The following is a 24,369-nucleotide window of genomic DNA, read 5'->3' on the forward strand; positions in this document are numbered from 1 at the left end:
CATAGTCTCACTTTGGCCGAGTTTCAGCGATCAGCGCTTAATTAGAGGAATTCATTCACCCAAACACTGCAAACTGCGTTCGCCTGAGGTCCCGGGTCTCGAAAGATCCCTTTTCCGTTCGGTGTCCGGCCGAAATCCTAAATATGCGTTTTCAAGCAACAAAACAGAAGAGAAGCTTTGGCGCACGCATCGCGGTAGGAAAGCAATAACAAATAGACACGAGGACGAGAGTCGGTGCAGAATCATCCTTCTACTTAAACTACTACCATTTATTACTACTTCTAAACCACGTTAGTCGAGTCAGCCGGAAGCAAATGATGCTCTAGCTGCAGGGTTTCTGTACAACGAAAGCATTGTAGGCACGAATAGGGCAGCGATAGGGCTCTGCAACGGGAGGACTGCAACAAATCAAATGTACGATAAACGCAGGGCGCAACGATGCGATGATGTAATAGATGACCACAACTCTATCTACTGAATAAAAACCGAAACTCACGTTACATATGCAAAAATTGAAACGTTACTCGTTGGCGCGCCGACAGCGTGACGGGGTACGGCACCGGGTAAATCGGGTCCCTTTTAATCCGACGCCGAAAAAGTAAATCGACTTCTTCTGTACGCGTTTTATGACAATCTCGTTATTGAAATGGTTTACGATGAAACTGAAAGCTACCTGAAATCGGGCGACCCGAGTGGCGGTGCTCCTTTCGCGACACGTCCCCCGATCGCGGTCCGGCTGATATCGAATTACTCCTGCGAAAGTAATTGCACCTGATCTGGTCGCACGGTGGCCAGCCGACGACGGCTTTATCGGTTTGAAGTCCGAATACGTTACATTAACGTTAGCGGCGCCGGCTGACAGCATGACCGGAGCGATGACCGGCGGGGCCCATTCTGTCACCGTCCGTCAAATAAATCCCCATCATGCTGTGGGGCCTGCCGGGTGTCTGCCGTTCCCGTGGAAAAGCGAGCCGAAATGGGGTAAGTTGTACAATTGTTATATTGTTATATAGGCGCAAGAAAGTATCCTTTCGATCGGTGCCGCAACAAAATGCCGCATCGTCATCGTCCACACGGCGCATCCAACGGTGGCATGGCTTCCCACAGCTCCTGCCGGTTCAGTTTCGGCGGTTGAACTGCAATAATTAAATTACTGCACCGTGCCATTATCATTCCACGTTCGCACCAAACAAACGACTTCGACACCGGCGAAAGCGACGAACCCGGCGGCGGCTGGAAAGTGTCTCGGGCGGCCGGTCAATTGCAGTCTCGCCGTCGCCGAGGTAAAAAGGTAATGAACATGATCTTAAAACAAACCGAACCACAGCACAGGGACACGGGTAAGGCATTCCGGGAGCTGTGGAAATGTGGAACAATTAAGGGAAAGTATCCTCCGGTCATTCGTTGGCCCGGACGGTAAGTTGCTCCGAAAACAAAACTGGCGCGCAAGGAAGATTGCATGAATAATCGAGCAGCAGCAGCAGCTTTCGTGGCGTTGTAATGGCGTTTATTTTATTTAGCGTTGCCACGGAACGTATCGCCGGAACGCAACGGTCGGCGGTCGGCCGTTGATGCATTTACCGATTGGCGCGATCCGGCCATTGATGACACCATAAAGTAGCGAAGTTCATGGATAGGATCATCGCTGGCCGGGCACCGAGGCCAGGCCGGTCGCGGTCAACCGATCGCTACCGGAATCGAAGCACCGGTCAGATTAAGGGAATAAAGAAAGGATTTTCAATCAGGGCGCACGAGTGGCCGGCCGAAACGAGATGCTCGGCCACCCGTCAATCAACGAATGATCGCTTCGGTACCGTTTCGTAACCGTTCGAGTGAACGTTCGGCCGCCGCGATCATCTGGATCGCGGTAGCGGATCCGGATCCGCCGATCCGGTGCGCGTTCATACGGCGCGTTTATGCAAAAAAACTGTGTTCCTTTCGAGAAGTGAGGGTTCCGAATACGAGCGTAGTGCAGTGGTCGTGTCACCATTGCTCCAAACTCCGCGAGCTAATTGTGTTTGCCACTTCATTCAAAAATAAAACATCAAGAAACGAGAAAAACGTTTGCCACCGTGAAGGGCCACCGTCTGGGCCGTGGCGTGCCGCGGTGTCGTGAACTGCCGCGGGGACAGGGCAAACTAAAGACACGAGTGTACCGAGTTCGGACTGTAACCAGGGCGAAAACGAGCCAGTTGGGTTACCGTTTCGTGGGTTAACTGTTTGTTTGTTTTCCGGAGATGTTTTCGGATCGCTTTTCGATCACGTATTGAAACGGTACGGCTCGAAGGCCTAGCGGTGGCGGTTCGTTAAGTGCCTCTTAAAACACGGTTAAGCCCTCCGGTGACACGAGGCACCACTTCTGCACGAGCGTGCCCGTCGTCATTTTGGCTACCATCATTTTCAAAAAGATGTTAAAAACTAATTTACTTTCCTTGTCTCGTTATCGTGTCTCTCTCTGGGTTCGCCAATGGACTGACTGAGCTGCCGTCATTTAGATGTCCGCCCTCTCTAACTCCCCGAGGTGCTAGGACTCAGCTACCGGACGACCGACGTTTCGGCTAATAGTTCCGAACAAAGTTGCAATTTTTGCGCCCTCGCGCGATCGCGATCGGTGCCAGTACGACTTTTCGACAGGAAACGGGCACCAGCCGCCGTTGCGTTTGGGGTTTCAATTCCACCGTGATGGATCTGTTCCGGATGTGCGCTATCGGGTGCTCACTATCTGCGCGTTTTCTATGATTTATGATTTCATTACGCCGCCTTTCGCGGGCGCGCTCGATGCGTGGTGCCGATATCGCGACAGATTTGATGGCCGTTTTTCGTATTTGGCAGCGGACGCGACTTGGCCCGAAGCGCGCTTGGAGCTTGAAATTTTTGTGGCCAATCTTTTTCGCATCATCTCGGCGGCGTCGTGGGCGGTCCATAGGCAGAGTGTTTGGTCGCTCTTGTCACGCCATTTGCCACGAGAAAGAGCGTGTCTGTGAGTCACCTTGCCTACCGCGGGCTGCTTGGATATCGCCGGAAAGGTGCGATTCGGTCGCTTGCTGACGCCTTTTTATGCTGTTGAGTCGCGTTTGCTTTTGAACATTCATTTTCGGGCGTTGGGCTTAATGTTGAGCTTCTTGAATCGCGGGAGGATCGTTCCGAAGGCTGCTATTGCGTCGGACGGCCGGCTGATCCATCATTTTTTCGCACACGAGCAACTAAAGACCATTCGAATGTGCATTCCGATTAGCGAGAAGTCGGCTTGAGCGTTGGCGTACAAAAAGATGCTCCACACGAAAATGTGGTCAGATCAATGTAGCTTCACAGCATTCGTGCTCGATTACATTACAAACTTTCAAAACATTTTGTAGCAAAAAAATGGCGAATGGAAATTTCTTTCCTTTATTGTGCTTTAGCACGAACACACGATCACCCTTCTCTCGGCGATGCGTGTGCACCGCCGGTCAGTGATGAGAGTTTTCTCCGCTATTTTAATGTTTACTTCTCCGTCCGGGCTCTGTGAATCGCACGGGGCGCAACGTTGTGGCCACATCCAGATAATGTTGCCACAATAAAACATCGTTCAGGGCGAGTGCGCGGTCCCCAGAAGCTACGGAGCCGGACCCGAAACCGCATCGCATAGGGTTGATTTTTTGTTCTTATTTCGGCCCAATGTGTAAATGACCCGGCCCGGAAGGGTTCGTGGCGTCGGAGCGTCTTTTGAAGGAGAAGAAGTGTCATGTTAAACACATTTCCTGGTGGCAGCAACTCTCACGGGTGCGGGCTAGCGAATGACGCCACTAGGAAGGAAGCCTTGCGGCGGCGGCGGCGGGCACAATTTCGGTGTTGTTTCGGTGCACCTTTTCTGGCCCTAAGTATAGGTTTATGAGGTTTGCTTTAAACACGCCAGCGCAGGAGAAAATTAAGTTATTTTGTGGCCAGCCGAACGGTGCAACAACGCCGGAGCCTTTTTGGGGGGCGACAACTGGCCTGGAGGTTGTGAATGCGGGTTTCAATGGCACAGTGCAAATATTGGCGACTCCCCGTTCATTCCGTCTGGAGTAATGACGATAATTGATTATTGGTGCATTTATTTTCCAATTTGCAGCCCTGCGGCGTCCGGCAATGGGCCCGCAATCATATGTTCGAATGGCGTGCAGGATGTGCTTTTTTTCGGTCACCTGGGCACTCGGATAGAACCGCGACCGTGGTGCAGGGATTAAATGCGAAGAAAGGCGAGATTCTTTGCCTCCTTGAAATCCAAGATTCGTCGCATCTTTGGCGACGGCGACGAAGAAGATTTCGGAGAAATGAATTTAGTCACGCCACGCTGTCGAAATTACTCACAAAGCGACCGGAGCGACCTGGACCCGGACCGGGCGAATCGGTCCCATCCAATCAGCGCATGTTTTGACAGCCATCTTTTAGCACAAAGCGTCTGCCGGGGGCGAATGTAAACATCGCCACCGCCGGACCATTAATTTGAGTAATTACAGCACGTCACGGGTGCATAATTTTTACGCTCCCCGTAGACGCGTCCGTGGTGTGTTACATCCGCACCCGGGACACACCAAACCGCGGGCAGGACAAACGCGGCGCTCCACATATTTTCGTAATCATGCCGCGGCCGAGTTTCGCCGCAGCTCCGGTAGCGGCCCGGTTTCGCGGTTTGCGTAACTAATCAGCGCCGGTTGGGAGAAAGCGCACGATCGATCGGCCGAAATTCTTTGGGGCCCTTTTTACTGTTTGTTAAGGAGAAAACGCGCACCGAAGACGCGCACCGCCCCCCGAATCCCCGATGGTGGCGCGGCGAAAACCGATGGCCCATCATTACGCCAGGCGCTGAGCCGGCCACGTTTCGCAAACCAAACATAAGCATTTTCTTGTTTTTCGCTCCGCCCTGCGTCCCTTGGGACTGCCCTTTGACAGGACCACAGGAACGTCGGGGCGGGTGCGTGCTTGTGTGTGTGTCCATTAATTTCGGCCACGGCCACGCACGAAGTGTGAGCGTGCGCACGCCCGATGCGCCACGGTCGCGTTTAATAAAGCCATTATCTCGCGCCCGAATGTGCATCTTAATGCATTTTAAATGACGCATCACGCATCCGAATTTGCGATGTGCGGCCGCCGCAGCGGGGAAAGGTCATCCGGCACAAAGGGGGCGAAAAAGTGGGCCAACAATTCGCGCCCCATCGGTATTTATGTTGTGTGATTCGGTCGCCTCGTTCGGTCTCGATTTCCGACGTCCGTCTGGACGGATGGATGCCACGGGTGCAATTAGGCTCCGCCGGGTATTGATTCACCTTTCGCGTTTAGCCCTTTGCCGATCGCCGGACCCCGGGGTCAATTGGGACCCCCCTTAGCCTTTGGCGGGGCGTTCCAATCATTACCGTGTGCGGCATTTTGCACCGCGCCAATCGGGAATTCGGGAATTCCATTTTAATTACTCGAAACGTCGATTGGGCCGCCGACGGCGTTTCGTGGGACCAACGCAACGAAAACAAACGATCGGTTATGAAAGCTGCGCGGGTTGTTGTTGCAAACGATTGCCAAACCCATCGCAAAACATCGGCCCGGCTTTATCGGCACTCGCGGCGCCCGTCATCCTGTCACGATTATGCTGACGCCGAGAGGCCCGGTTTTCAAGATCCGGCCACGGGCGGTGGGCGGTGTGCTTTATGGGATCCTGTACATGATCTACCTCGAAACCGGAATCGAGAGCCGGGCGCGCGCCGGCAAGAAGCTCGATCGCATTTCGCGACACCGCGGGCAGTCGATCGGTCGGGAGCAGCAATAAACAAAAAAAAGGACGGAAAGAAACGTTGTAAAGCGCAAGTAAACGATGTCGCAAGCGCAGCGCCTTAGCGATGCGATTGCATTTTAATTGGATTATTGGAAGGTGTATGCAAATTTGCGATCCGATCGACATTGGCGCGGGCACCGCGGCTTCGGCTCCGGCTTTCGGCGGAAATCGAGACGTCGAATCGGCCATCGGCGTTGCTCCGGTTACATCACCCTTTTCGGTCGCCCGGTCCGCCCGGTGACTTACGATGCCCGACGGTCCCACACGGTGATGGTTATCGGTGGCCCCCATCGACTCCGACGCGGGCTCCAACTTTGTCGCCAAATAATTAGCCCCGGAGACATTCGCGGGGTCTGTTGTTGCGAAGATTGTTTCCCTTTAGTTTTTTTCCTTTTTTTTGCCCCGTTCTTTTAGCGCCCTTCTTAGCGCCTTAGCGCCCCCGGAGGCGTCTCGCAGGAGGTCTAATGAAGTTGAATTCCCTTTCGCGGAGCGGAGGCGTCGGTACGCTGGGCGATTGATTGAAAAGCGCCGCCAAAGTGGTTCAATTTGTTGTACATGACGGAAGACGTGACACCGCCTCGGCTGTCGTGTGATGCCGAAGCGAGGATCGGGCGACGGAGGTTTGATTTTGAAATAAATATGACAATAATTGGATGATTGGATTGCGGCGTGTGCAGGCCGGCGCGCCTCCAGAACTGCCGCTCCTCGCTTGTGGCCATTCCAGGCATCGGCAACGAAAGGGATCGCTTTCGTGTTCTGCTTTTTGTCGAAACACTGGCACTGCAGATGAGCTCCGTAAAATATGCACGCCACGCCGGGCAGGGATGTCGAAAGGCCAAACGCGCTCAGGCCAAATCGATTTTCACCACATCACCGCGCTAATGGATTGCGTATCTCCGTTTCGGCCGAGGCGAATCACCCGAGTCATCTTCTTTTCAACGGTCGAGAGAGAAATTATGCAGAGCAGGACAATCGAGGCAAATGAAAACATCACACACCGAGGGCGCGTTTGGAGATGGTCCCCCCCAAAATGCCATCGGAAACATTAAGAAACGGGCGCGGACGCGTACGGGGGCCAGGCCAAAACCTTTCACGCTGACCGCTGACTGGTCCGGGTCCGGCGGCTGCTCTTTCACTCCCGACGATAGGCAGATTTAATCTTGCTTAATGTTATTATTTCATCGCGATTCCATTAAAATCATCACGCGGCGTGGCTTTCGGGCCTTCGGGGCTGACGTGGTCCCGTTGAACGGGGCCGCGTTGTTTTACGCGTTGTTGTGGTTTTTTTTGGCCAGGGAGATAGCCATCAGAGCCATCGTGCGGGCGGGCAGGCGGGTGGCGAGCAGAACGGAACCCGGGACGGATGAGCCTGCGCTCGCGCTCGTGTCCGTCAGGATTCGGCCGGCCGGTCGGCCTGTGATGGGATTTTTTTGGTGTTTGATGGCGAGCGACAGACAAGAACCACGATGGTCTCGATGCGAACGTCTTATGGTGCTTAATTGCCCGACGATCGCCGATCGACGGCGGTGATTCGGTGGCTGCCCGGTAATCCATCATGTGATCGAAATGAAAAATGAGACCACAGCGCGATGGCTTTCGTGCGATTGGGTAGCCCGTTGACGGGCTTCGCTTCGGAGTTGTGTCCTCCACCGATGAGGATGCCTCAAGCGGAACTTTGCATGCTTTGGATTGGTGGTGTTTAATGAAATTGAATGAAATGGCGACGCATCAGCGACGTTTTGCTAGCGCGAATCCCAAAACCAGAAGAAAGAAAAAAGGGCGCCTCGGTCCAGTTCTCGGATTCCGCCGAACGGACGGCTCACTTTTACTTCGATACTTCAGCTGAAGGACGTGGTGACTTGTGGCGGTCCCTTTTGGTGTTGGGCAACGGTCGCAAAGGCATCATTACTTTTAACCCCCGGCCCGGTCCCGGTTCCTTTGCGATCGCCCGCCCGACGCCCGGCTGATAAAGTGAGTTAAGCAAAGTAAAACAAAATTAATAAAAAAACAGCCCGGTGGACAGAGAGAAGCCAAAAAAAAAGAATTATGCTGGACCCTGGCCCTGGGACGGCCAACGCGCTCCAGGTCGCTCGCGGTCGGGCGCTGTCGCGGTCGTTTTGTCTGATTAAATTGTAATTTAATTTATTCACCATCAAAACTATCTCGTAGCGGGACGGCGCGACGGACGGAACAGGGGGCCGCGGGCGCGGGCAATTGATAGCAGAGCAACACCCAGAGGAAGAGCATCCCTTGCCGGAGCTACCATGTGACGAAAGGGGAAAGAGATAGACAGAAGCCGGGCCGAGCCTACGCCGTGTTGCTGGCCGTTTCTCATTTATTTTTATACGTTAGCGCTCGCAAAAATAACACAACACGTCCTGCGACAGCACATAAAACTGTTTGGTGAAGGTGACTGTTTTATGTTGAATTAATTTTATGTGCAATGTTGGCTAATGAAAGGGACTGTTTAATGACGTGAAATGATGTTGCCGGGGTGTGCATGTTCGAGGCGAGCTCCGAGAGCAGCGCACACGCTCCTTGGGGCCGCCCCTTGGGGTTTTCGAGTGCGCTCTGTAATCGATCGCGAGGGAAATCAAACGGTGCCTTCAGTAAAAGGACTGTGCCTTAAAAGCGCAAAAGCACCGTCTTGAAAATGGCGCGACACTCGTCAAAACAGGGTACCTGTTTGCAATTACTGAACGGACGCCTTTAAAAGTGACACAGAACTTTTAGTAAGTAAACGAACGGCCATCATTCCGATTGTTTTCAGGTTCACAGCAACCCATTCCTTGCGAATAGATGAATTTTCCTATAGCTTTCCACTTTATTGCGCCATAAACATTGCGTTCTGGCCGTATTTTGTGCCGTTTGTGTGTTCGCATGTTTCGGTAGCATAAATTAATGCAATGAACGAGCAAATTTGCGTGCACGAACCGCCCGGTGCACCATCGCCAAAGCCCCGTGTGGCCGCGTGGGCACCCTCTATCAGATTCGTTCGAGTTTTACGAAACAGCTAGCCCCATTGTATGACAATTGTTTCCTCTGAGTTAAGAACTGGAGCAGCAGCGGCGGTCGCCGTTGGGAAAGTCGGACGGAAATCGGTTTGGGTATTTTATGTTATCTGGCGCGCCAGCGAAAACCGATGCAACAGATATTCTCACGATCCCTGCAACCCTGCAACCGGATCGGTTTGTCTGCAATAAACAGCACTTACCGTGCGTTACTCGCGTTGGCGTTGTCGTCGGGCGATACGAACGACTCGCCGTGTGCAAGCGACGAACCCTCGCTGTGGGACTGGCCGACTTGGCAGACGAAAAAACCGTACACACATGCTGATGACTTCATTCGCGGAATCGAACACTCACTGACGGTCATTGGTTGATGCCGGGCGGACTGTCCCCACCGGTGGTTATTAGTATGGGACGCTGTCTTTATCACCCCTAGAGTTCCCCCAAAAAGGCAATGCATTCCACTGCGTTCGGTGGATTATGCCTCGTTGTGCGATCGAAGATGTGTGCCCTCAGCGCGAGAAGCTTCTTACGATCGCCGCGAGACGCCAAAGACAGTGACTAAAATCGGACAGCGTGATGGGCCGCCGCGCCGCAGAAGGAACGAAATCGAGCGAACAAATAAAAGGAACGACCAAAAAAGCCGGAGTTCGCACACTTTTTTACCGTGGGACACACCACAGTGATGGTGACCACAAGTGCACTCGATGATCGGTATCGCTCGCTGCACAGGTGACCAGTGTTTCTGGTATACTTTTTGTTCCTGCTGTTGTTGCTGTTAATCGTTCAATCTGTTATTTGCTTTGCGTTATCTTTACGCTTTTTCTCGTTTTTTTCAAAGAAGGACAATTACGGAGTACAACCCGCGGTTCGGGGGGAAGAGAATTGACCTTTGCGGAGTCGGAGGCGGCCGTGCGCCGGAGGAGCAGATTTGAGCAGCATGACGTGAGGCGCCGCCCAGGGGTTGACATGATTTTCATGCTTTAATTGCCTCTCGTTATGAATATGTTTTTATGATTGCTCTGCAATTTATCTTTATCAATAAACAAAAGCATATACCAGATAATTAGCTTTATGGCGTACGGCAAACGGTTATGTTGCGGTAATTATTTTGGCTGGAAGATTGTGATCATGATTAGGGTTTATTGCTACAGTATTTTATTTGCTCTTATTGATATCAGCCTTTTAGCGTAAAAATCTGTCTTGTTTTTCTTTTTCACTATTAAATTAACTTTATTTTATAAAAGTCGTCTAACTGTTTAAATTTCCCAAAAGTTCGCAATCCTAAACGAGATTAGCTTGCGTTTCTCGTAGCAATCAATGCACATGATCAATGCAATCTAGTAAACATTGCAATATGCTGCTTGTAATGACTCTTACTCATTATGCCCCATGGTGTCATGGTTTTGGAACATTTGTAAATCGAATCAGGAATCGTGTTGTGCTTTTTTGTAGAATGACTGGCAGGCACTGATTTCCTTTTCGCAATGATCAGTTACGCAATGATCATAAGTATGATGTATGATTACAGGCCAACATCGAGACGGGAAACATAACGGCACTTTTCTCCTTTGCCTTGTTGGCGCAAATTAAAGGATAAGCCTCAAGTCAGCTCGCCGAAGGACCACACCCGTCGAACTGATTTACTTCGACGTGTCGAGCGACTGTTAACAAAAAAAGATCACAAGACCCACCGACGCAACTGGCCCGAGCGTGGTGAAATCGGTTCACCAATTGGCCACATTTAGTGCAATCGGTGCATGATAATGCGCGCCGGATCCGCAGGCTGCATGTTTCGCTGCAGTTTGCGACTGACCCGAAAACGATCAATTCTCCCCGGGCCAGCCAGCCCGATTATGCTGCGGTGTGGCCACCCGGTCGATTGTTTTGTTGCAATTGCGAAACGAAAATATTGGAGCGGTCCGCCGGCTTAGGAAATGCTAGGCCGGAAAGTTCCCGTCGACGCCGCGACGAAACACGCATCAACACACATTGTCGGGTCTCGCGCGTGGGCAGGTTCACATGCATCACAAAGGGCCACCGTTTGGGACAATGGCACGTTGCGATAGGGCGCCCATTATTTGGCTCCCGACGTTGGGGTATCACTACTTGTCGCAGTGCGCAATATTAATGTTTACCAGTTCACGGTGGCACGGTGGCCACGGCCCGGTTATGCACCGGATCGGTGCGCCGCGGAAGTCCTGGGAAGTGGGCTAAATGGTTTGCGGGTCGGGTCGGCCACCCTCTGGTGGTCGGTAGCGCAATAATAATGGCTGTAATTGCAATATTAATATCAATTGGCGTGTATACGCCAAGTGCGCAACCAAGAGCGCTGCAGGATGTTTTGAGGCGTGATGAATGTGGCCCGCCCAGAATCGGGCCCGTACGATCCCGGGGCTCGTAAAAATAAAGAAGTTACCAAGAAGGGGCCCCACCAGACCCAAGTGGAAAGTTTGACATGCACTGACGCACCCTTGCGTGGCCCACGACCGGCCGCACGGTGCACCGGGAATGAAGTGTGGTTTTATTAATTTCGGTTGAAGCGAATTCGACAGCCAACGATTTGCCAACACGAACCCGAAACATGCACACCACCGCCGGTCCACCCTGCCGGCCACCGTCCGTTCACCCTGTCGGCCACGTGGACCAATTTTGGGGAATTCAATTTGCATCTCACGTTATCTCCGCGCGGAGTGCGGATGAGTGTTTCGTGGACGCCTCGCTCCGTAACCGGGGCGCTCCGGGTTCGGGACACGAAATAAAATTCACGCAACCAAAAAACAACGTAAATGGTGGCTGGTGGCCCTTCGTGTACCTCAACCGTTGCAGTCCGGTGGCCTTGCACTGTAGTCGCAGGGAGCAATTTGTAATTTGTGCTTTTTTTATCACTGAACCCCACAGAAACAGTGACAGTGAAGAATATTGGTGATTTTCAAAATTCATGAGCATCATTTCGATGATAATCGTAGCGGTTCACGAAGCAGAAGATTGGACCGTTTTTATCACGCAGCTCGCAGCGCTGAGCATCTTATCAATTTTGTGTGCCTCGTGTCGGGCCATTCCCGGGCTATCGGGCGCATCAATCGGGAAAAGCGTTTTCACCCTTGCGGGCATCCTGTTTAATCAATTCACGCAAAATCGTTTCGATAAGGACAAGATAAGGTTCGTTGGTGTGAACAAGCCAAGTAAGTGCCGAGGCCAAGAGAGAGAGAGAGTGCTATCGAGGGACCAAAATAAACAAACTCATCCGGAACGGGCATTAATTGTGATGCGAATCCTTCGCCATAACCCCCGCCATTTGTTGATCGTTCGCAAATGAGATGGCATAAAACACGGGCGCGAAACATACGCGAGCCTCGGAAGGGACCCTTGGCCTTGGCTTGGCTCCTCTTCGCTGATGAAAGGCAAAACAACCTTAACACACACGCGAACGAGGGCTTAAAAGTAAGATCCCATCGCCAGCCATCCAGTGGATGGCATTTTGTTTTTAATAAATGAAACACGACTCACAAATAAGATCACCCGGGCAGCGAAGCGAAGCGTCCCCGAAAACCGGGATGACTCCACGGGGCTCTGCCGATTCATCAGTCTCTCTCTCGGCCGGCCGGCCCTTCCTCGGAGGGCTCGGGACGGGATGATAAATTATTGGTTGACAATTATATGAATATTTATGTATGCTCATATCAAACACGAAAAAATCGTAGTCGAAATAAATAATTTATTTATCAGCCCGACAGCCCAGGGGGAAGGACGAAAGGACGAAATCCTCGCGGATCCCCGTTTCTCCTGGGGGTACTTTCGAAACGGGCGCGCGCCCAAAAGTCCCACTGCCAGGGCGCTGCTGGCTTCCTCCCAGAGAAGAGGCGCGCGGGATAGTGTGCCGTTGGCGTTTGGCCAACGCACTTTCCGGCCGTGCCGTGTGAAGGTTGTGGTTGGCAATTGGCAGTTCGTTATGCTGCGTGTGCATGTTAACGGCTCGCGCGCGATGCTGCTGCCCGCGATGGGAGAGTTTCAATAAAACACTCATAAATTTTGTCGCTTATCAAATTTATTAATCGTTTCGGGCGAAGGCGAAAATTTCAAATTAGCCAGTTTTGGTGGCCTGGTGTTCGTGTTTTTTTGAGCCTTTTTTGGGTGCCGATCGCTGGTTGGCTTTCTTTATTGCTCAGCTCAGCCGCACCCGCGGAACACGAGGATGAGCCGCGTGGCCCCGGTGGAAGCCGATGATTGCTGTACAAAACGAGACGATAAAGAATTGCACTTCCGTGATTTATAGGGTGCAGTAAAGGATTCGGACACTCGCGGGTGCCATTTTCTGCGAACCGTACTTTCGTTTCGGACCCGAATTCGGCCTTTTATTGCATTACCCAACTGGACAGCAGTTACATTGTGCTTACTTTTAGCAACTTCCCGCACAGTGCAAATGTTGATCGGTAGTGTTTGTTGTTTACTTTAGGGATCGCGATGCACGCGGGGTTTCAAACACCATCCAAACTGTCGACGCTTCAATCAACACCCCATTGTTGGCTTCGTATCGATATCGGCCGGGATTAAGAGGATCCGATCCATCAATATCCGTCCGATCGAAGGTCGTTTGAAGGAGCAACGAGTGAAACAAGCATAAACCATAATCTCGAGCGGACCGCACAATGCAGGCCACAATGCCGGGCGGTGTAGCTGTAAATTTGCAAATCATTTAACCCTCCCGAGCAATTAATCACACCGGCCGGACCCACTTACGGGCCGTGCGGTCGTGTGCGTCTGCCGCGGCGTCGGTGGACCGCGGGCGTTTCGATTAATGGGCTTCTTCGAATTCAAATTACCTCGTCACGAGAAACGATTAACCCGCAACTGGATCACACGATAACGATCGCCGATCGCCGCCGTGACGAAAGTGAAATCAGCGCGCGGGGTTCACCAGGACGGGAGAAGACCTTCCCAAGGACTTCTTTTCGAACCCCAAAATAAAAATCCGATGGCGGGCGAAATAAGAAAAAAGGGAACCGAAATTATGCACCACCGTAACGGTGGTGGTCGACTGCTCTCGGGAGCATAACTCTCCACACAAAGCGGAGCAAATTGCAGCGCCCCAATTGCGGGTGGTGTGCTGTCGGGAAAAATATCATCCACCCCGGATCCAGCAGGATCCGGTGGGCCGGGACCAAACGATATTATAAAAATTGCCCAACTTTACCACCCGGCACCGGTAACGAGCGAAATGGAGAAGCATAAAAAGAGGCAACCTCCGTGAAACCGGCACAATATTGATAAACGCAATATTCTGTGTATCATTATTATTTGCCGGGGTGCCCTCGAGCGCTTCGGGACTGCCGCTGCTGCTGATCCTTTTTTTTTTTTGGGGGGACCCGGCACGATCGATGCAGGAAGTAAACAAACAAACGCACACCGGAGTTGCCGGCGAAGAAAGAGTGGCAATCGCTCGGCATCTTCGCAATCGATCGGCAACGCAACGCGGAATGCAGGTCAGGTCACTGGGAGCCGTACGATTGCACGCTGCTGCGTTTGGGATGCACTCGGTGCAGTAGTCGAAGGTCGGGCGAAGCGAAAAGGTGGTCGCGATTTTTATCTTTTGCACCGCTTCTGCGTTTCACCCATGCTTATGCTGCTGCTGCTCGGCGCATGGTGAAGGTGAGCCAGCTACGGTGTAGGTCACAACCGTCCCGGTGTTGCAGTCGGCTCGATGTTGTAATGCACCGTCGGTGCATTTTGCGCTTTGTAATGGGTGCACACACCGCGCGCGTACATGTTGCGTGGCGCGTGAGATATGGAGCTCAACAATGGTGTGGCTGATTGAGCCACCATCGTGCGACCGACCCGGTGAGGCACCAAAGATTTGGCAATGAAACCCGGGCCGCTGTGCCATAAATCATTCCGCGGTCGTGGTGCCGTGGAAGCAAGCAGCCCCACGAAAGGTGCCGATGATGATCGCTTTCCGCATCGCGATCGATCTCCGATCGGGGATCCCGGGCGTGATCCTTTCTTCGTGCGGCTCCCCGTTGGGCACGATCGAAATATCGATTTTCGGCCGGGCGCGTTGCGATTAATTGCAATCCGGCGTCCGAAGCACACTCGACGCACGGACGCGGAGCATAATTGTGGTGAGCATAATCGCGTCGCGTCGTGAATGCGCCTCGATCACGGTGCGTATTTGGTGGAAGATTTCGAGCCCGCTGTTTGAAAGTGAAACCACCCGAAAAGGCCTCCCCCAAAATTAGGGTTGTAGGAGGTCCTCGGCGTTGGGTAATAAAATGAAATGACCCAATTAAGCATACACTTTGTGGCACTTTGATGGGCAGGCCGGGCCGGGAAAAGATGACGACGACCGACGGCGGCACTCCCGGGACCGGCTTTCGAAAGTTGGCGTCCCGCGTCCGTGTGTCCTTGGGACGTGATACAATTCTCGCGCCACGGCACGGCACGGCACGAAGTTTCGGTTACGCGCGCGCGAAGATGTCATTGGCAGGATCCGCCCGGCTGGTAGCCCGCGAGGACGGTGCTTTAATTTTTTGCGGCCCCGGTTTTTTTCCTCCTGCGACCAGTGCGCGATAGCTCATTATGCAAAGTGTATATCATTTCACATTATCTCTGCTCCATTTGTGAACACCTGGTATGTACCGGGTTGTGGCCGGGCGGATGCCAGAAGCCGGAGGGGCCGGGGAGCCCCACCTCGGGCCATCGGTGGCGTGGAATAGCGTAAAAATTTATTGCTTCCAAAATGGCCCAGCTTTATGAGTGTTTTCTGGTCGTTGAGTGAGTGTAGCCTGGGCAGCCACGGAGCCACCCCGTCGGAGTGTGAGTGCAAAAAGAGGAAGATGAAAGCCTACTGTTTTGCGTGATCGCTTTCGACGGGGGCCAAGGCATCGTATTTTATGGTTCGACAATCAGCCTGCCTTTCGCAGAAAGCACACGTATTTTGGGCGACGCAGACCCAAGGGATGCAATGCTTGCTTGGATCGCGGACCGGTGGATTAAGTAACTTAAAAAGAGATTAATACCGTAAAGCCCGTTTAGTTTGTCGAACAATTGTTTAACACTGGGGGGATGTCCGGTACCAGTAAGCCAGTGGAGCTGGCGGGCCGGGAAAAGGTATAAAAATCTGGTCCATTAACGGTGCTGCCGATGCCGGGTGCATCGGTATCAAACAACCGCTTCGCGGCTTCCACTTTAACGCACCGCATCCGCCGCGATGGGTTCGTGTTGCGCTAAATGATATGCATACATTAACGTGTCCTCTCCGCGCAAACCGCGACGCGGCGAAGGGCGTTCACCAACCTTTTTTTTTCGTCGGTGGAGAAGCTCGGCTTCATATGGAAATGGCTGCGAAAAAGGAGGAGGACGCTCTGTAGCCAAATTTTTAAGACGATTAATTTTCGCGAAACGAAACAGGGCCTGTGGCTAACTAAAAGTCCAAAACAAATTCATTCCCGCTCGGTCCAGCTTGTTGGAAGTGAAGCATACGATGCGCGGACACGGACAGCGTGAGATGGAGAGACAGACAGAGACTGAGAGAGGAACGGGCCTGGAGACTGGAAATGAGATTGACATCAATCGATCGTTCATTAATAATAATTATGACCTTAATGCAAGTGCAATTTCCCGGCCGGCCAGCCGGCCAACCGGGAACCGGGTGTATAAAATATAACAAAATTTAACGTTGTTAAAAATAATGGTAAACAAAGAAGACAAATTGATTTATAAATCATCGCCCGGTGCAGAAGCGTCGAAGGCGATGCGGTCCGAACCGGCCACGACGCCAGCCAGACGGCGGCGGTGGAACCATTTTACGACAAGTTCGATGATTTTTTATCGCTCCCCGCGATCTCAACTTGCATCGGCCGGCATCACGACGACGACGATCATCATCATCATCATCAGCACCGTGGCAGTGGGTCTTACTGGCAGTCCTTGTGGCATCCGTGCGTAAGGACGACTTCCTTTCACTAGGGAAGGATTTTTGGGTGTCGTTTTTGGTGCGCTCCTTCGCTTCGCTTCGATCATCTGCTTTTATGCTACGCTTCGGTACCGCGATCGGTACCAAAAAGTACCATCTTTTGCCCCGCACCGCCGGTCCGATTGATTGATTACTTACGAAATTAAACTTTGCCAGCCCCAAACGGAGGGCCCAACCAGGGCGCAAATCGCGATAAGATCCTGACGCTGGCGACGCCGCCGATTGGCGCGAGATTTAATCGAAAATGTTAACTAAGGGGAGCAATTAAGATGGTGCGACATTTCATTAGCGGCCAGAGCCGTGCCGGAGCGCATGCCCCATTTCGGAGGAGAAGTCCTGCGTGCTTAACGAACCTTCTTCGGATTGAGCAAAAAAAACCGGCCCCCGGCGAGTGCTCGCTCCGATCCGGTGGGGCTGGTCGCATTTGTCGTAAAACGGTTGGCCGAAAGCGGGAATCAACATTCCCGCAATTAAGAAGCACACATTTCAATCACCAACCGCCAAGTGCCGCCGCCCGAAGAGGACTTCTTTCTGCTCGGGAGAAGGAGCCCAGAGAAGGAGAGAAAGGTGACAGAATCCTTCGCTTCTTTTGCCTCGGTTATCTCATATCAGCACCACGACGTCCTTCGAAAGTTTCTCAGAACCACCGACGTGCGAAGGCACCGCGGTGCGGTCCAAATACGGTCCACCGGTCCCATAATCTTCGGTAGCAACTTTCGAAAAGGCGATGCGGCCGCTTGTGCCACGACCGCAGCATAATTGATCCGCCCAACTGCACCTGACCGAGGAGGGCCACAGGGTTCAAGTATTTGTATTTACACAAGAATGAGAATAATTTGCTGGCAACACGCCGCGCCGCGGCCGATAATTGCTTGCGAGAACGAAACTTGTCGTGGTCCGACCGAGCTCGGGATTCCTTCCGTCCGTCCGGCCGGGCTTCCCGAAAGCGCAACGGTTTTAACGGTCTTGGCTTCGACTCTCCGAGCGAGAGAGCGAACCCCGTCGTTGGCTGAAGATCTGCAGAACGCGCTGACCTGCTGGCCGGTGGTGTAGCAGAACTGGTTTGCTTGGGTCCCAGTGGCCTGCAGCGGGAGGATCCGCAACGGGTGGACCGCCGGCCCGCCCTAGCAACACATCCAATTTGATCCGGTTCTGTCAACCGCAACAGCAAACGCCCAGTTTTTCTCCTTTCACTTTTCAACGAGTACGGCCAACCGATTTATCCGTAATGTGATCGCACGGCACGGCGATCATCAGCCCCGGACGACGACGGTGACCATCGGGAGCCCGGCTCCTGTGGGTGTTTGTGCTTGTGTGTGAGTGTTCGCGCGCGTAATACTCCACTCCGGGTTTCTTTGTGGGCCGGGCGGCGTGGCCGGATTACTGCTCACGGACGGGACGGGAAGGCAAGAACTTGTTCGCGGCACGTGCGATACGGATGTAATCGAGCAAATTATCAGCATCAGCACACGGCACCGCGGCCCATATTAGCTGGTTAAGCTGGCCCAGCCTTCCGGGACCCCGTTGCGGGGTCCCCATTAAATTGTAACATCAAATGAATTGTTAAATGCGCGGCCCCGCGGCTGGGAGATATTTTCTCTTTTTTGCGTCCGTAACGATCGGCGTGATTTATAGGACTTCGCGGCTTACTGGGTTGATTCGTTTCAGTCGCGCGAGGAGAAAATGAATGCCTGGTGGGAGGCCACAAGCAGGATGTTGATCATCGACACATAGTAAAAGGTAATCACGGTAAACGGTTGTTTGGCAGGGTTTTCAATTAGTGGCGCACGCTTGGCGAAAAAGTTCCTGAGGATGTTGAAATTTTGATTAAAACGGACCTGCAAATGGGTAGCAACTGTTTCAAGCTAATACCGTTGCGCGTGCTTCCGTGGCTATGCTCGAAACGTCCATTTCCGGTCTTTCACGACTCTCTCTGTGACGCGCTTAGATTCCAACCTAAAGCGAATCCGAATTCTTTCGGATGCCAATTAAAAGCGGTATCATCCCCTTCTGGCATCAGACTAACTCACTTGCCTCATCTGCCTGCGCTGGAAGTTCGCGTGCGCCACGTATTTTGTGTAGTGCTAATTAATTTCTATTCGTTCGGATGTCGACCAGAATGCCGATCTGCCGGTGCCTCCCTGGCGTGGTCTTAGGAAAGCTCAGAAGTGGATCGCCGCGGTACGGAAATCTAAGGACTTTGCCAATTGCCAATTTACGCAGAAGCCACAACATGCGATGAACCTGTGGCGTTCCTTGCCTTGGCGGTACGTTACGTCGACGCAACCGCCCGAGTTCAAGCAAGTCAACCACGAATACCATCCTCAACGGGCGACCGTTCCAGAGGCCTCAAGATTGGGAGGGAGAGAGAAAAAAAGGAACAACGGACCAATGCTTTTCTCCAAGCCCTAGCCACCGGAGATAGTGGCACGAAATGGGATTGCTCTACTAAGTTTCATTTAACAAAAAAAAACGAAACGATCGTAGCCAAGCACTTTTGTCGTCCACTCGTGGTCGCGTGCAGCTCCCTTGCCAAGTCCGGTCGTCTTCGGTGTTTCCAGCGGACATCGGAGCATCGGAGGTCGCCGTCATTTCGACACCGTTAGCGGAACCGGTAGCCCTGCGCCCGCGGCACAATCACTTGCCGCCGTGGTAGCGCGAAAGCAATAAAAGCTAAAATCGTGATTAATTAGCTGAAATAAAAGTGTTTACATTCAAACGAGCAGTCCGTCTGTCGGTCGGTCGGTCCGTCGTTGGGTTACGTGCAAGAGCCCTGACCACGGGCCCTGCTCGCTCTGGCTGCCCTGAAGTGTCCTGAAACGGGAGCCCTAAGCTCCGTCCACCGGTGAGGCTAATATGGGCCGCAAGCGTTTTAGGCATACCTCACTGAGTCGGGGTCCCTTTTGAGTCGCATCAGCCGCCAGCCGGCAAGCAACCGATGTCAGAAGGCAATTCAGGTGGTCTATCTTCGTTGCGCTTGGGGTCTTTCAGTCTTTCAGTTCGTCAGTGTTTTTGGAGTTGCAACCTTAAAAGATAGTTAGCCGAAGAAGCTGGCGTTATGAATGAAGAGGAAAAGTGCATCTCATTTGGAACACTATGGCCAGTATGTTTATTTTCCTAGTACAAGAAATCGTAAAATTTGGACGTTGTTTACACGCTGTCATTTAGCGGATCCAGTGGAGTGTTTATAGTGCTTAGTTGAACAAAGGTGGTTATACGAGTGGATTGAATTCTATCCCGCTGTGTTACGGATTATTCATTGGGCAGATGTAACATAATCGTTATTTTCGGAGTTAATTTAATTAAAAATTACTCTTTTTGTTTTCTAACGACTTTTCCGGCCGGAGGTTTATTAAAATACAAATTAGGCTATTTCAAACCACGTGGACCAACATATTGACAGCCACGTTTATGGAGAAGTGTTGATAATGGCGGACACGTTTGTTTACATCGGCCAAAAAGCTATTAATGAAATCAACGTAATCTAGTGCAAAGTGGGCCAAATGAAAATCGTTGAAACTTCGCAGCTTTTTCGTTTTGATCTTGAATTCTTTTGGGCAGGTGCATTCAACGAAAGTTGCCCGCCCTTGATCGCTGCAGGAGACTAAATATCTCTATTTTGCACACGCACACACACACTTAAAAAGCGCCAAAAATGTCCCAAACTCTCTCCAACCGTTAATTCTGAAATTGATTCGATTTACCCGTCGAACGATTCACCGGACGGAGCATCGGGGGCCGTCGGAGATAAAGTAACTGCATTGGTGAACGATCGATATCAATTACGGTAAAATTAATTTAATGTCAAATGCCAAATTGGCTCCCCGCCGAACGGGCATCGCGCAGCATCGATTAGGTAGTGGCCGTTTTTCGGTAGCGGCCCAGCGGTTTGGACCCACCGCTGTGCTGCCCGCTGATGGTCTCGGGCCCATATCGAGTTTATACGCAAAATGTCAGTCGGGCGATAGAAAAACAGCACAACGACAAAACTACGTGTCTCAAGGACACCCTGGTGGGCAGCTTATCATCACTCGCCGATCGATGAAATCGATTTCGGAATGCCGCGCGGTCTATCGATTTTCGCCCAATTTTCGCTGTCTCGAAGCTAACGGTTTTGGGACCCCCGTTGGCGGACCTGTTGCTGACCAACACCAAGAAAAACACGGTTTCACCCAATTATGAAAAAAGGTAGCAGAACTCACGCCGAGCAGCTGGGATGCGTGTAAAAAAAATGCGGTGAAACCCGACGAAGGTGACGACGATCGAAGCCCCGTTGAAGTGCTAGAAATGGCTCAACGGCCGGGCGCTTCTGTGTGAACGCACATTAAGACGCGGCCGACCGCGGATCCTTACCGCGCGACGGACGGTTCGTCACCATGGCCGTCTCCCGATGGCTATCTTACGGCTATCATCCGCCTGGCCCGGACCCCGGGGCCCGGGCAGATTCCACGATCGATCCGGGCCGGACCGGGCTTCCTTCGGATCGGCTCGTTAAACCCTCGAAAGCCCCGATCGCTGATTGAATTTTAACGGTCCCACTCTCACCTCCGCCGTTTCGGCGCAGGATACGGCTGATTGGGGTGGCCCCCCGCTGGGGGCCTTCAGGGGCCGACCCGGGTGAGACAGTTTCAATTTGCTACCTGTTGGCGGTGCTGCTGGGTTGCCGGGAAACCGCCGGGCCGGGACAGGTCGCAAACTGCAGCCGCAAAGGCTGACACAACAACAACAACAAACATTAATGCGACCGAAGCGCGGAACCGCTAATTAGTAACAATTAATTTTGCATCAAACCACCATCTTTCGATCGATCGGCCGGGACGTGCCGGCGGGTTGGGCGGCCTTGTTGTGGCACATATTTTGCTCCGATTTTTTTGGGGTCCCACGACGACTTAGGTTTGGGTGTTTTGGCCGGACCCGCATAATCGCGCACAGCACGGTCCCCGATGGTGTAAAAATGGCCGCGACCCCCCGACTCTGGACGCCCCTTTCGGGTGTTCGATCCCTTCGTCTCTGTCGTATTTGCCTTTTTATTGACGCATGGCTTGAGGACGATGTTTCTGTGTCGAGGAGCTTACGCCGCCGTTTGGAATCGAGCCTTATCAGCGCCTTTATCACAACGGCCCGGCGGACTCCGGCATCGGCGGCCGGCGACAAATTGGGTGAAGCATCAAAGTGCGTTATTTCGTACGCGACCCAACTCTTCGGTCCGGTCCCAGGGGACGCAGACAAAAACGACACGCGGTTTGCTGATTGATGGAAGTTGTTAATTTGATTGCCAACCATAATGGTGTTGCTGGCTGAGGCGGTGGCTAAATGGGAAGGACCAGGACCGGCCCGGCTTGCCAGAACAGGTGTGGGCCCCATCGGCTTACACGCCTAGCTAGTAATAATGCTGATGATCATTAAATTTTAATTTAGATCACTTTCGAAAAGCTCAACCCGTGGAGGGCTGTCGGAAAGGAGGGCCCACCAAACGTGGACAACGCCCCAACTTTGGCCCGGCTTTTGTTTTTTCTTCGGGGGCGCGGTTTGGCACCCCGTCTCACTTTCGGACCCGGCCTGATAATAAATTGTTACACTTTTTCTAGCCACTGGTGCCATTTTTCACCGGTCAAGCGGAAGACAAATGGCGGACCAGCAGGGACGGTCGGGGTTGGGCGAAAAAAGCGAAACTTTCGAGCGTCGATGAAAACTCACCGCCGATTTGAGACCGGCAGGGTAATTGAATCCTGGAGGTTTTTAATTGGGCCTCACGTTAACGGTACGGTGGTCGCTCTCGTCACCGTCGATCATCGGCGGGCTGGGCCGATTCGGGTGGACTTCCCGGCGCTGGCTGGGCTTTCAGTTTTGTAACTGATATTAGGTTTTGCACTGAGAAATTCAATCGCTTTCTTAACAAGCCTGCCCGAAGAGGGGGGGCCCGATGTCCTTTCGATGGTTGGTCCTTGGTACATCGAACCTCGGTGCTCTGATGAAGGCCATTAATCTTCGGCGGTCTTTAAATTGGTGTCCAACTGCACGCGGGATGCTGCCGGGTCGTTTAACGAGCTGCGTGCCGTTCCCCAAAATGGAGATTCACTGCGCCGCGCCGTGCCGGTGTCGTCCGAAGGATCGGCCTCGGTGTGATAAGCGACGCATAATTAATTAGAGGGATCTACGGTGTATTGAAATCAATTAATTTGAATCCGTGTGTTTCGGAAGGCGCCTGGGAAACATGATAATTTTCACGTTTTAAGCCCCAGCGCGCGGGAATCGCTGGGTCGCTGGGTGAAATAAATAATTTTCCCAGCCCGGATTGCGGCCGGTCCGAGTACGATTGTACGGAAGATCGCTGTCCGCGAAACGAGAAACAGAAACGTAAAAAAAATGGTTAAATAAACGGAACGACTCGAGGTTGCACACCATTTATTTTCACCTCCCGAGCACACACACACACACGCACGCCTGCGGGCGTTTTATCTTTTCGGATGGCCATGGAATGCCTGTCGGTGCATCGGGAGGCACTTGATTAATTCTGCGCATAAAGGTTGATAAATCGCTCCAGATACGGTGGGCCTGTGCAAACACGGTCACGGGCCGGAGCGGAGCCACCAGTGAACACTTGTGCCGGTGGACCCCGGCGGCGATAGTTTCCGCTTTTGGAGGACCTTCGTGTCATCTCTGCCGGGGTCGCTGCCGCTTTCATCGCTTTGCGCTGCCAGAACAGTAAACCGACACTCGTCGGGATTGAAGGAGAAAATCGCACGGAATCCCTCTCATAAATAAATGAAGTTCTTCCAAATGTTAAAAACCAGCTCATCAAGGCTAATTGTTTATTTATTTACAAACTGGTATGGCAACTTGTAGAGGAACGAACCAGAGTAACGCAACTCACCAAGTCCAGCTACTCCTATCCTCCCGGGGGATAAGACGCTGGCCGGCATTTGGACCTGGTGCCTCTTTTTTAATGTAGATGTTTACATGCGGCCCAGCCACGGTGGGACGAATTATGCAAATCGGCTACGCATTTTAGTCATGCTCTTTGGCCGCCACCCCGGCCCCGGTTCCGCACGCACGCACGAGAGCTGTCGAAAAGTTGCGCTTGTAAAACATTACCGAAAATTTCATCCCAGAAGAGCTGCGCCGAGCTGGGCAATAACAAAAAAATAATAATAATAAAGAGTCCTTACGCGGTGGTTAAGACTATGAATATTATGGTACAGCGGGCACAGGACACGGGGCTCGGCTTCGGAACGCGCCAGCGAAAAGGACATATCAATTTGCCGGTTGGTCAAAATAAATTTATCAAATTTATTTTATTTCAATCAGCCGGCAAGCCTCTTCGGGAGGACGCTGCAGGACATGCGCCGCCGTACACGTTGGAACGGCGGGAAATATGCCCGGCAGCCACAATTTGTTCCGCAATTTATTCTTGCTATTTTGCAGGACCCCGCTTGGGATGGAAAAATGTCTGCAACCCAAAAGAGCGGCGCAGGATTTTGTCTGCTCCCGCGAACGCTCAGCCCCCCCCGGGTTTCGGTCATTAAAGCCGTCCGCCCTTTCGATGTCCGCCAGTGGAGTAGCGCGTCTGCGCCATTACGCTCGCCATCCTGGATCTTCGG

Source organism: Anopheles cruzii, chromosome 3 (assembly GCF_943734635.1).
Source record: "Anopheles cruzii chromosome 3, idAnoCruzAS_RS32_06, whole genome shotgun sequence".
Classification (NCBI taxonomy): Eukaryota; Metazoa; Arthropoda; class Insecta; order Diptera; family Culicidae; genus Anopheles; species Anopheles cruzii.